Here is an 11,377-nt window from a genome sequence, read left to right as displayed (position 1 = left end):
AAAAAAAAAAAAAAAAAAAAAAAATATGTGTTGAGCAGGTGTGGTGGCTCATGCCTATAATCCCAGCACTTTGGGAGGCTGAGGTAGGTGGATCACTTGAGGTTAGGAGGTTGAAGCAGCAGTGAGCAGTGTTCACACTCCAGCCTGGGCTACAAAATGAGACATATATATATATACATATATATGTATATGTGTATTTTTTACATATATACATATATATTTGTTTATATATGTTTATATATTTGCATATTTTTTTGAGACAGGGTGTCACTCTGTACTTATACATACATATACACATACATATACACACATATGTGTATATATATGCCCAGAGAGGTTGTCCTCAGGGAAAGAAAGAATAAAGAAACATCTGAGAAGGAATTCAAAAACTCTAGCTTCCAGTCCTTGTTTCACCTGACACACTGTGTCACCCTAACAAGTCCCTTCCCCTCTCTGCTTCTCAGCAACCTGCCTCCACCATCTTCCTAATTTCTCAGCCCATTGGCCTTTAAACTTTCTGGGGTTCCTGCATCATGCTACTGGGACCTCTTGCCACATCTCCAGCTGTGTCAGACTCAGGTTCTGGATGGAACCTGAAGCCTTGATGGCCTGTGGGTAGAGGAACTGAGAGAAGACTCCGGGGAATTCTCTAGATTTCTGACACTTTAGATCTTTCTCTGGGACCCTTTGCAAGTCCCGTAACTTGAGCCTTATCGACCAGTGTGTTGGTACTTTGAGAAGTCAAGAAGCCACACACTCCCCTCTCTGGAGGTACACAATTTAGGCAATAACCTAAGTCATGCCAACATACCTCTGCTGCAAAAAATGCTTAAGGGAGCAGAGCAGCTAACACGGTTATTGCAGTTTCCTGACTATCCATATATAACAGTATACATGGACACTCAGTTACCTCACTGAGTTAGAGAGGAGAGGAGCCCAGAGAGGAGCTCACTGAGAGGAGCCCAGAATCAGCTCACCACCCCAAGGAAACCAGCTGGTCTGCACCTCCAAAATCTGCTTGCCTCAGTCACAACTCGGTCAGCGTCTTTTGAAGACCAGGAAATTAGAGAGTACTTTGAACATAACCCCTGGAAAAGCCACTAGACATGGCATAACTCATCCCCTAACTTTCACAAGTGGGACAGGGAGGCCCAGGGAGGCCCAGGAGGCTATGTCACTCAGCTGGAATCAGAACTCAGGCCTTCTGACCCCATGCTATTTCTTTGACTCTTGCCCGCATTTCACCCCTTAGCCAATTTCTGGACCCCATGGAGTCTTCCTTTGGAACGCTTCTCCTAGTGTTTTTCTCATCACTAAGCCCAACAGCACCTCAGGCCAGGCCACATCATCCCTCCCTGGATTATTGCAACAGTCTCTTCTGGTCTCCCTCCTCCAGGTCTCCCCTTCCTTCACTCATCCTGCATAATGAGCCATGTCACTCTGACCCAAATTTGTCAGGGGCTCCCCACCTCCCCTGAAGAAAACCCAAAGGCCCCAGCCTGACATTCAAGGTCCTCCACCACCTGGTGCCAACCTGCTTCTGGCTTCCCATCCCCCAACCTCCTCTCCTCACACATCCTTAGTCCAACCCAGCTGGACTGGTTGCTGTTCCCAGGATCTCCCTTCTCCTGCATTTCATCAGTGCTGTTTCTTCCAATGAGTTCCCAGGACTACCTTGCCTAGTGCTCCATCTGCCACCTTTACGTGTCTGAATTCTACCATCCTACTTGGCTAGGTTCAAATGCACTCTCACCCCATGAAACCTCCTCACACTCCACTCCCAATGGAAGAAATTGCTCCCTTCTCTGGACCTCAAAGCAGTATTAGGACCCTATTATGGGTGGATCTACATTAGGCCTTAGTATTTACGTACCTGTTTCCTCATTTAGCAGGATGCATTAGTAAAATACATAAACAACTGATCTGTATGCTTCCCATAAGGCCAGTATGGTGCCTTTTGCTCAGTGATTCATTCCTTCTTTCAGCAACAATTTCTTGAACAGAGGCTGGATGTGTTCGCTCACACCTGTAATCTCCAAGTTTTGGGAGGCCACAGCAGCAGAATTGCCTGAGGACAGGAGTTTAAGACTAGTCTGAGCAAGATAGCAAGACCCCATATCTCCAAAAACTTTAAAAAATTAGCCATACACGGTGGTGCACACTTGCAGTTTCAGCTACTTGGGAGGCTGAGGCAGGAGGATCACTTGAGCCCAGCAATTCAAGACTGCAGGGAGCTATGATCATGCCACTGCACTTTAGCCTGCACAGCAGAGCAAGACCCTGTCTCTAAAATATAAAAATAATAATTATTAAAGAGAGTTTTAGAGTCCAATAGACCTAAGTATGAGTCTAAGCTCTATCACTTGCTAGTAGTATAACCTTGAACAAATTAACCATTGTAAAACAGGGGTCACAATATCTATTTCACAAATGTGATGACTAATGAGATAACATATGCATTGTGCTAAGCATGCACCATATGTTATATCGTTAGTATGTAATAGTATTAATAGTATTAACTACTAATATTGGCTTATTAATTGGATAATATAATTATCTCATTAGCATGTAATAGTATTAATAGTATTAACTATTACATATTGGCTTATTAATTGGATTGTTACATTATCCAATATTACTATTAAATAATAATGCTCCTACTATGTGCCTGGAATTGTGCAGGCGCAACCTGGAAGAGCCAGAGAGAAGAATTACACAAGACAAGGAGCACAGAGGCAAGTTGGAGCACCATTGCACCCTGAAAACAGCTGGTGTTTGGTAAGTTATTTGCCACATGAGAGGGAACCTGTGGTGGAAAGCAGAACCCCGGGAGTCTCTGCCACTGTCATGACCTGTGACCTTGAGTAAGACTCATCTCTTTCCTGGGCTCAGTGTCCTCAGATGATCCACTCATCTGCCCCAGTTCCATAATTCCAAGATATGGGAAGTAACACCGGGCCTTTGGATGATATTCCTTCATTCCTCCAACTCAGGCAGGAGCATGTTTTCACCTGCTCAATTCAGGAGTTTGGCCCACAGAGGCTGGTACCACCCACTGAAGAGGTCACACCTGTCTCTGAAGCAAGAAACACTAATCACTCTACAAGGTCCTGCCCTGTCATCCAGGCTGGAGTACAGTGGTGCCATCATAACTCACTGCAGTTTCTAACTCCTGGGCTCAAGCGATCCTTCTGTCTCAGCCCCCAAAGTGCTGGGATTACAAGTGTGAGCCACTGTGCCTGCCTGGTTTTTGTGTTCCTGGAATCCCAGCCTCACTGGCAGGTTGACTGAAGGGTGGTCAGCTGGCAGTGTGGGGTATGAGGCTCACAGGTGAGTGCCATGGTGAGGTCCTCAGCAGTACCTGCAGGCCTGTGGGCCACCTCCTGTCAGGAGCTCCTTCTCTGCCTCATCTTACATTGCAGAGGGAGCTGAGGTCCATGGGGTAACAGTCACACTGAGGAATGGCTCTCAGAGAGCCGACTTCTGCAGGTCCTGAGTGACATCTCACCTTCCCACTCCACCTGCTCTTATCCTGGGTTCTGAGTTTTCAGAAAAGCAAGGTGTCTGGCAGACAATGATGCCTACATTACACTGCTGACTTTTGCCTGCATTTTTGTAATTAATGACTCATTGAAATACCTCAGACTTTCATACAGCTGGGTCCAAGTGTCAAACTGGAGGTGAAGTGGGAGAAGGGCTAGAGGGATATGCTGGCTTTGGAGTAGTCTCAGAATCAGGACTAAGGCTTCACTTCTCCTTGCTGTATCCCCTCCTCTTCCTTCCCTCTGCACTAGTGGTATAGGCTTTGGTACAGGGAGTTGAGCGCCAGCTTGGCCATTTACCAGCCGAGGGATCTAGGACCCAAGTAACTTAACCCTTTTGAGTCTCAGTGCTCTTGTCTGTAAAATGGGGATAGCAATAGGGTCATTGTGAAGACTGAAGCTGTACCACTTGTCACAAGACATAGTTCATATATTCTTTTTTGTGTCTGTCTCCTGCTCTGTGAGGTCAGGGCCCCAGCTCAAGACTCCATCTTTGAGTCTAGATAAGGTGACAATAATAAGAAAGATAAAAGTGAATCATTTTATTGAGCATTAAATATGTGCTTGGCAGTGTGCTGAAACATTTTCCATATGCTGTCTCATTTATCTTAAATGTTATTATCTCCATTTTGCAAATGAGGTCTCCAGAAGTTACATAATGTATTGTGAGGTTACCTAGATAATAAGAGGGTGAGCCAGAATAGCAGCCAAGTGTGCCCAACTGTGAAGCCCCTGCTGAGTCTGTTGGGTGATAAGTGTTCAGGGAGAAGCTTGCTGCTCTACCAGCGATGGTCATGTTCCCACTTTGTGCTTTTAGAAATGGTGGTGAGCAATAGGAAATGTCATCCCTGGGGCTGGCAGATATAGTAGGGGATGAGACAGGATGAAATAAGATTGACATGCACCTATCCAGTGCTTATTGTCCCCAGTGAAACAGGCAATAAATGGAGGCCCAGAGAGCTTCAGGAGCCTGGTTAGAGTCAGAATTGGCACCAGGATCCTTCTTAAGAGACCAGCTGGTCAAGTTCTGCCAAATTTGACAGGTGCAGAGACAGTTTCAGAGTGATCTGCCTAAGGCCAGAGGAACTGGTTCTTGAACCCAGGCCTCCAACTTCCAGCCAACACATTCTTCCTGCTGCCCCAGATTGAGAACAGTGTTGAGGCAGTTCCCTGTGAAGGACTCTGGGGAAGGTAGGCTGGGTGTCTTGCAGCTTCTCACCCCATGGCTTCTGTCTGAAGCCAGTCTGGGATTTGAGATCTAGAGGAAAGAGCTATAGGAAAGATCTAGAGGATGAGGCAGTTCCAGTAACCTGGGTTCTGGTTCCAATCCAAAGCTGACATGCATGGCAGGCACTAAGCAAGCCTCTATTAGATCAAATTTGATCCCCACTGTAGAGGTGATACTCAGAGAACACAGAGGACTTGCCTAAGGTCACTCAGCATGTCAGGGGCTGAGCTGGGGCTCAGATCCTCCAGAGGTTAACCTCTTATTGACTTCAGCTTTAGAGGAAAGGTCGGGAGCACTTTGTCTCTTTCAGCTTTCCATCTTCCTTCTTCACTGCCCCCATGCCTAGACATCAGCTTCCAAGGGTAGCCTGAGGCCAGCTCAATAGTTTCCTTTTCTGGCCCCTCTCTTTACCTGGTAACCTTTTGGCTATTACCCCTGGACCTGAATTCACCCCCTCCAGCAGCTCCTTCCCCTACTTCAAAGCATCTCCAATTCTGCTTTCTCCAGCAAATCCTTCCCCATTCAGACTTCTGACTGTAATACCTTGAGCTGTCCACTCAAGGACATCAGGTCCTAATCCCTGGCACCTGTAAATGCTACTGTGTTTTGAAAAATAATCTTTGCAAATGTGATAAAACTAAGACTTTTTTTTTTTTTCAGATGGAGTCTCATTCTGTTTCCCAGGCTGAAGTGCAATGGTGTGATCTTGGCTGACTATAACCTCTGCCTCCCGGGTTCAAGCGATTCTCCTGCCTCAGCTTGTAGAGTAGCTGGGATTACAGGCGCCTGCCACCATGCCCAGCTAATTTTTATATTTTTAGTAGAGCTGGGGTTTCCCCATGCTGGCCAGGCCGGTCTCAAACTCCCAAACTCAGGCTATCCGCCTGCCTTGGCTGGCCTCCCAAAATGCTGGGATTACAAGCGTGAGCCACCATGCCCGGCCTAAACTAAGAATCTTGAGATGAGGAGAGATCATCCTGGATTATCTAGATGGGCCCTAAATACCATCAAAACTGGCTTTATGAAGGAGAGGCAGAGGGAGACAGACAGACACAGATAAGACGGTGATGTGAAGACAGAGGCACGTTGTGACTCCACTCATAGGAGGTACCTGGAGTGGTCAAATTCAGAGAGACAGAAAGTAGAACAGTTGTTTCCAGGGGTTGGGAGGAGGGGGAATGGGAAGTAAGCGTTTAATGGGTACGGAGTTTCAGTTGGGGAAGTTCTGGAGATGGATGATGGTGGTGGTTGCTCAACATTGTGAGTGTACTTAATGCTACTGAACTGTACACTTACAAATGGTTATTATGGTAACCTTTATGTTATGTTTATCCACCCACCCCCACAGAGGCAAAGATTGGAGTGATATAGTACAAGTCAAGGAATGTTGGCAGCCACTAGAAGCTGGCAAGGAAGGACTGTCCCCTAGAATCTCAGTAGTGTCACTAGAAGCTGGCAAGGAAGGACTGTCCCCTAGAACCTCAGTAGTGTGGTTCTGCTAACACCTTGCTTTCAGCCCAGTGAAACTGATTTCATACTTTTGCCTTCCAGAACTATGAGAGAATAAATTTCGATTGTTTTATGCTGCTGAGTTAGTTGATAGTAATGTGTTACAGTAGCCACAGGAAACAAATGTAGCTATGTACTACCTAACAATGTTTCCATCAATGATGGATCGTACATGCAACAGTGATCTCATAAGATTGTAATGGAGCTGAAAAATTCCTGACATTGTAGCTGTCCTACCATGGCAGCAGGACACATTTCTCACATTTGTAGTGATGCTGGTGTAAACAAACCTATTGTACTGACAGTTGTATAAAAGTATTAGAAAAATGTGGAATCAGCCCAAATCCCCATCAACGAACAAGTATATAAAGAAATTGTGGTATGTGTGTGTATGTATGTGTATGTATATATATAATATATATAATATATATATAATAATATATATATGATGGAATACTACTCAGCCATAAAAAGGAACAAATTAATGGCATTCACAGCAACCTGAATGGAACTGGAGACTATTATTGTAAGTGAAGTAACTCAGGAATGGAAAACCAAACATCGCATGTTCTCACTCATAAGTGGGAGCTAAGCTATGAGAATGCAAAGGCATAAGAAAGATACAATGGACTTTGGGGACATGGGGGAAAGAGGGGTAGGGGGGTGAGCAACAAAAGACTACAAATTGGGTTCAGTGTATACTGCTCTGGTGATGGGTGTACCAAAATCTCACAAATCAACAATAAAGATCTTACTCAGGTAACCAAATACCACCTGTTCCTCAAAAAACTATGGAAATAAAAAATAAAGAAGTGCATTTGCACATTAAAAAAGTATAACACATACAATTATCTATAGTATATAGCACTTGATAACGGTAACCAATGACTATGCTACTGGTTTATGTATTTACGATGCTTTTTTCATTGTTTTATAGTATACTCCACTTATAAAAAAACAGTTAACTGTAAAACAGCCTCAGGTAGGTCCTTCAGAAGGTATTTCAGAAGAAGGCACTGTTATCACAGGAGATGACAGCTCCTTGTGTGTTACTGCTCCCTGAAGACCTTTCAGTGGGGCAAGATCCTGACCTTGTGCAGACCAAGGGTAACGTGTGTGTTGGTGTCTTCATTTTTAACAAAAAGTTGAAAATGTAAAAAAAATTTAATAGAGAAAAGCTTATAGAATCAGGATATAAAGAAAGAAATTTTTTTGTACAGTGGTACAATGTGTTTGTGTTTTAAGTTAACTTATTACAAAAGAGTCAAAAAGTAAAACAAAAGATTTGTACAGATGAAAAGTTATAGTAAGTTAAATTTATTATTCAAGAAGGAAAAGTATTTTAAAAATAAATTTAGTGAACTTAAGTGTCCAGTATTTATAAAGTCTACAGTAGTGCACAGTAATGTCTTAGGCCTTCACATTCACTAACCATTCACTCACTGACTCACCTAGAGCAGCTTCCAGTCCTACAAGCTCCATTCATGGTCAGTGCCCTATACAAGTGTACCATTTTTATCTTTTGTTTGTTTGTTTGTTTGTTTCAGGGTCTTGCTCTGTTGCCCAGGTTGAAGTGCAGTGGTGTAATCATGGCTCACGGCAGCCACAACCTCCCAGACTCCCTCCCTCCCTCCCTTCGCACCACCATGCCTGGCTAGTTTTCCTTCCTTCCCTCCCTCCCTCTCTTCCTCCCTCCCTTCCTCCGTTCCTTCCTTTCTCTCTCTTTTCCTTCCTTCCTTCCTTCCTTCCTTTCTCTCTCTTTTCCTTCCTTCCTTCTTTCCTTCCTTCCTTCCTTCCTTCCTTCCTTCCTTCCTTCCTTCCTTCCTTCCTTCCTTCCTTCCCTTTCTCTCTCTCTCTCTCTCTCTCTTTCTCTCTCTCTCTCTCCCCCCTCTTTCTTTTTGTTTCTCAGAGATGGGTTTTCACCATGTTGCCCAGGCTAGTCTTAAACTCCTGGGCTCAAGCAATCTTCCCACCTTTGCCTCCCAAACCGTTGGGATTGCAGGCATGAGCTACTGCTCCTGGCTCCATTTATTATCTTTTATACTGTATTTTTACTGTACCTTTTCTGTGTTTAGATAACAAATCATTACTATTGTGTTACAGTTGCCTACAGTATTCACTACAGTAACATGCTGTACAGGTTTGTAGCCCAGGAGCAACAGGCTAGACCATACAGCCTAGGTGTGTAGGCTATCCCTCCCATCTAGGTTTATGTAAAGACACTCTATGATGTTCCCACAAGGATGAAACTTCCTATGACACATTTCTCAGAACATATCCTGTTGTTAAGTGACACATGACTGTATGCTAATCAATAGCCTGCTTCTCTGGGCTTTCCACACCTGAACTCCCAATGAGAAAAAGGGAAAGAAGAAAAAATTAGAGCAACTCTCTTCATCCCTCATCTTTGCTGGTGTCTCACTGTCAGTGAGGCCCCTTCACACCCATCACATGAGAGAGTCATTGCTGTCAATTCTGTATTACAGATGTTCGAAGGGAGGGTTGCAAATGCCAAGTGAGCTGTCAATGGTCTACTGCTTATTGGTAGCTGAGCTGACAATCGAACTAGCCAAGTAGGTTCTCTCTTCAACCCTTACTTCCCTAAACTCAAAATCTCTGCATCTAGGGTGTTGATTTCTTTGTGTGACAAGAGTTCAAGAGCTGGCCATTCCACTGTGGGGTCCTTTGCCAAGAAGCACAGTTCAACCAGTGAGAGGTGGACACTGTACCCTTGGGGCCTTCTGGGGAGAAGCTCCCAGGCTGGCAGGAGAGGTGGGACCCCCAAGGGTCCTGGACAGATGAGTGTGGAGGGAGGAAGAGGAGACAGGACAGTTCCCACTTAGTGATGAGTCCTTACCCTCCTAATGCTGGGTTCTCCCTGCCATCTGTAGACACTAGTGACCTCAGAGTCACTTGAATATTTGTTCTTCTGACAGTCAGATACAGCTGTGGCTCTGTGGGCAAATGTCTTTTTAAATGTGGAACCCTCATCTGACCACTGATTGTAAACCTATGTATACTTGGATAGGTAGGGGGCTGCTTCCTGCTCTCAGCTCTGTCTTTCCTTATCAGCCTCATCTTTCCTATGGCCTGAGTGTCTGGCTGACTTTTTTCTTTCTCAGGGGTTCTGCTAACGAGGTCCCCTTTAGTGACCAGATCCTGGTTTTGATTGGCACCCATGAGGGCAAGAGAGAGTCCAGCAGGATCCTACCAGTGAGCAGTGGCCCAGCAGCTCAGGCCAGCTGCATGGGAGCAGGTGCATGTCACACTGTGTTCTCCTGGAAGCATCCATTCAGGGGCAGTGGGTTTAAAGTGTCCCTTTAGAAGAGACCAATGAGGAAGAGAGATGGCAAAAGGGCCTCAGGCAGCCTGGGGAATGACTGTGGTAGGGAGTTTCTTATAAGTGACATCCTTTTTATATATGTTTATTTGTAGCCCCTGCTAGTCCCTCCCTAAATATTGTAACCCCTTCCCTACTCCTCATGCTTATCATCTTCTGGAATGTCCCTCACTCCCACCTTACCTGGCTTATTCCTCCTTTTCTTTCAGGTCCCTGCTCAAACCAGAGCTTTCACAGATCTTACTCTAACCTCACCTTATCCCCAGGTCAAATTCCTTGGTAGGCATTTGGGGTATTAGTATTTCTCCTTCAAAGCATGTGTCACAATGGTAATTTCATAGGTAGTTGTCTCATCTTTGATGCTGATCTATCTGTCATTGGTCAGGAAGCTCTGTGAGGGAAACAGCTGTGTGAGTCTTTTCATAGCGGTGTTCCAGGGTTGGCACATATGACCTGGCACATAGAAGCTGCTCTTTTGTTGCAAGAATAAATGAATGCATGAATGGATGCATTTTCTGACCTCTACCTGGGCCCCATCCTTTCCTTTCTTTTCCCATTTATATTTGGCTCTCCTAAAAAGATCAAAGAATGGCTCTGTCCCTCCTTTGAAGTCCTTTAGTATTTCCAGTTCTCTCTCCTGCTCGCTTCACTTTCTATGCCTTGTACTTTTGGAACTTGGCATGGTCTGGCTGCCTGCACCTGCATCTGGGTTCAGGGCTGGACTTTTCCTGTGGGTGGGTTCACTTCCAGACTAGAACAGAAGCTTCCTAAGGGCAGGGACTCTTCCTGGGATTCATCCAGGTGAAAAACCTGGCTGAATGCAGGAACGAATGAACACAGGCAAAAGGCGAGTTGCTCCAAGCTGCAGCTGACAGCTGAGCTCTAAGTCTTGGCAGGCATTCACAGCAGTGAGCCTCTGCTTTCAGATTCCTCGAAAGAATTCCTGCTTCCTCTGGGCAGGCATTATACTGGCCCCAGGACATAGCCTTATATAGTTTGCAGTCCTGGGGGATGTGTGGGGGAAATGGGGAAGACCTGTGGGGATGATGTCCAAATAATGATTCTTTGTCTGCAGCTTCACTGGGAAGAACAGGTGCTGATACGGAAGGAGGGGAAGCAGACCTCTGAAGCATTGAGTGCAAAGGAACAGGATGCTCACATTTGGTGAGTGGGTGGTTGTCTAGCAGTGGGCAGAGAAGGCCCGAGGCAGACCAGAGTCCTGGCAGGGTTTCTGTGGCCCCCCACCTCCCTGTACCTCCCCATCAGAGCAAGGCCCCCTCTTTGGGAACAGCCACTTCTGGCTGCTCTGTGGCCTCTAAAGCCAGCCCCTGAGAATACTCCTCAACCCTCCCTCTGAACCCTGGTGTGGGCTGCAGGGCCAGCTCTGCTGCTGGCTTACTGTATGACCTTGGGCAAGTCATGCTTCCTCTCTTGGTCATCTTTGTTCTGAGCCCTGGCTTGCGGTTTAGACATGTGTTTCCAGATGGGTGAGCTGAGTCCCCAGGAAGGTCAGGGTTTGATGAACTCCTTGGAAAGGGTTCTCTAGTATCCCTTCTGCTGCCTCTGGAGGGCCCTGCATCATTACTGGGAGAGGGACAGGGCAAGGAAATAGCTCGCAGGGAGATCCCTTTCCCCAGTCTCAGTTTCTTCCTCTTTACAGTGGGGGTAACAGTGGTCCTGGTGGCTGCAAGGCTGTGGAGGGGGAGTCAGGAATGTGGGTGGGTGGGTGGCTGTCCTAGTGGCCAAGAGATTAGGATT

The 11,377-nt window shown here is 45.8% G+C and overlaps 1 long non-coding RNA gene across 1 annotated transcript in view; it reads left to right on the top strand.

Annotated features, from left to right (window-relative positions):
• LOC108527598 (uncharacterized) overlaps window positions 1-2,744 on the top strand; it is a 63,605-nt gene extending 60,861 nt beyond the window's left edge. Inside the window, exon 3 of the long non-coding RNA XR_001884851.1 lies at window positions 2,683-2,744. This is a non-coding gene — a long non-coding RNA (uncharacterized LOC108527598). The remainder of the gene's footprint in view (window positions 1-2,682) is intronic.
• Window positions 2,745-11,377: the final 8,633 nt, after the last annotated feature.

Source organism: Rhinopithecus bieti, unplaced genomic scaffold, assembly GCF_001698545.2.
Source record: "Rhinopithecus bieti isolate Rb0 unplaced genomic scaffold, ASM169854v2 scaffold_4666, whole genome shotgun sequence".
Classification (NCBI taxonomy): domain Eukaryota; kingdom Metazoa; phylum Chordata; class Mammalia; order Primates; family Cercopithecidae; genus Rhinopithecus; species Rhinopithecus bieti.
This window is presented reverse-complemented; position numbering and strand designations above follow the sequence as displayed.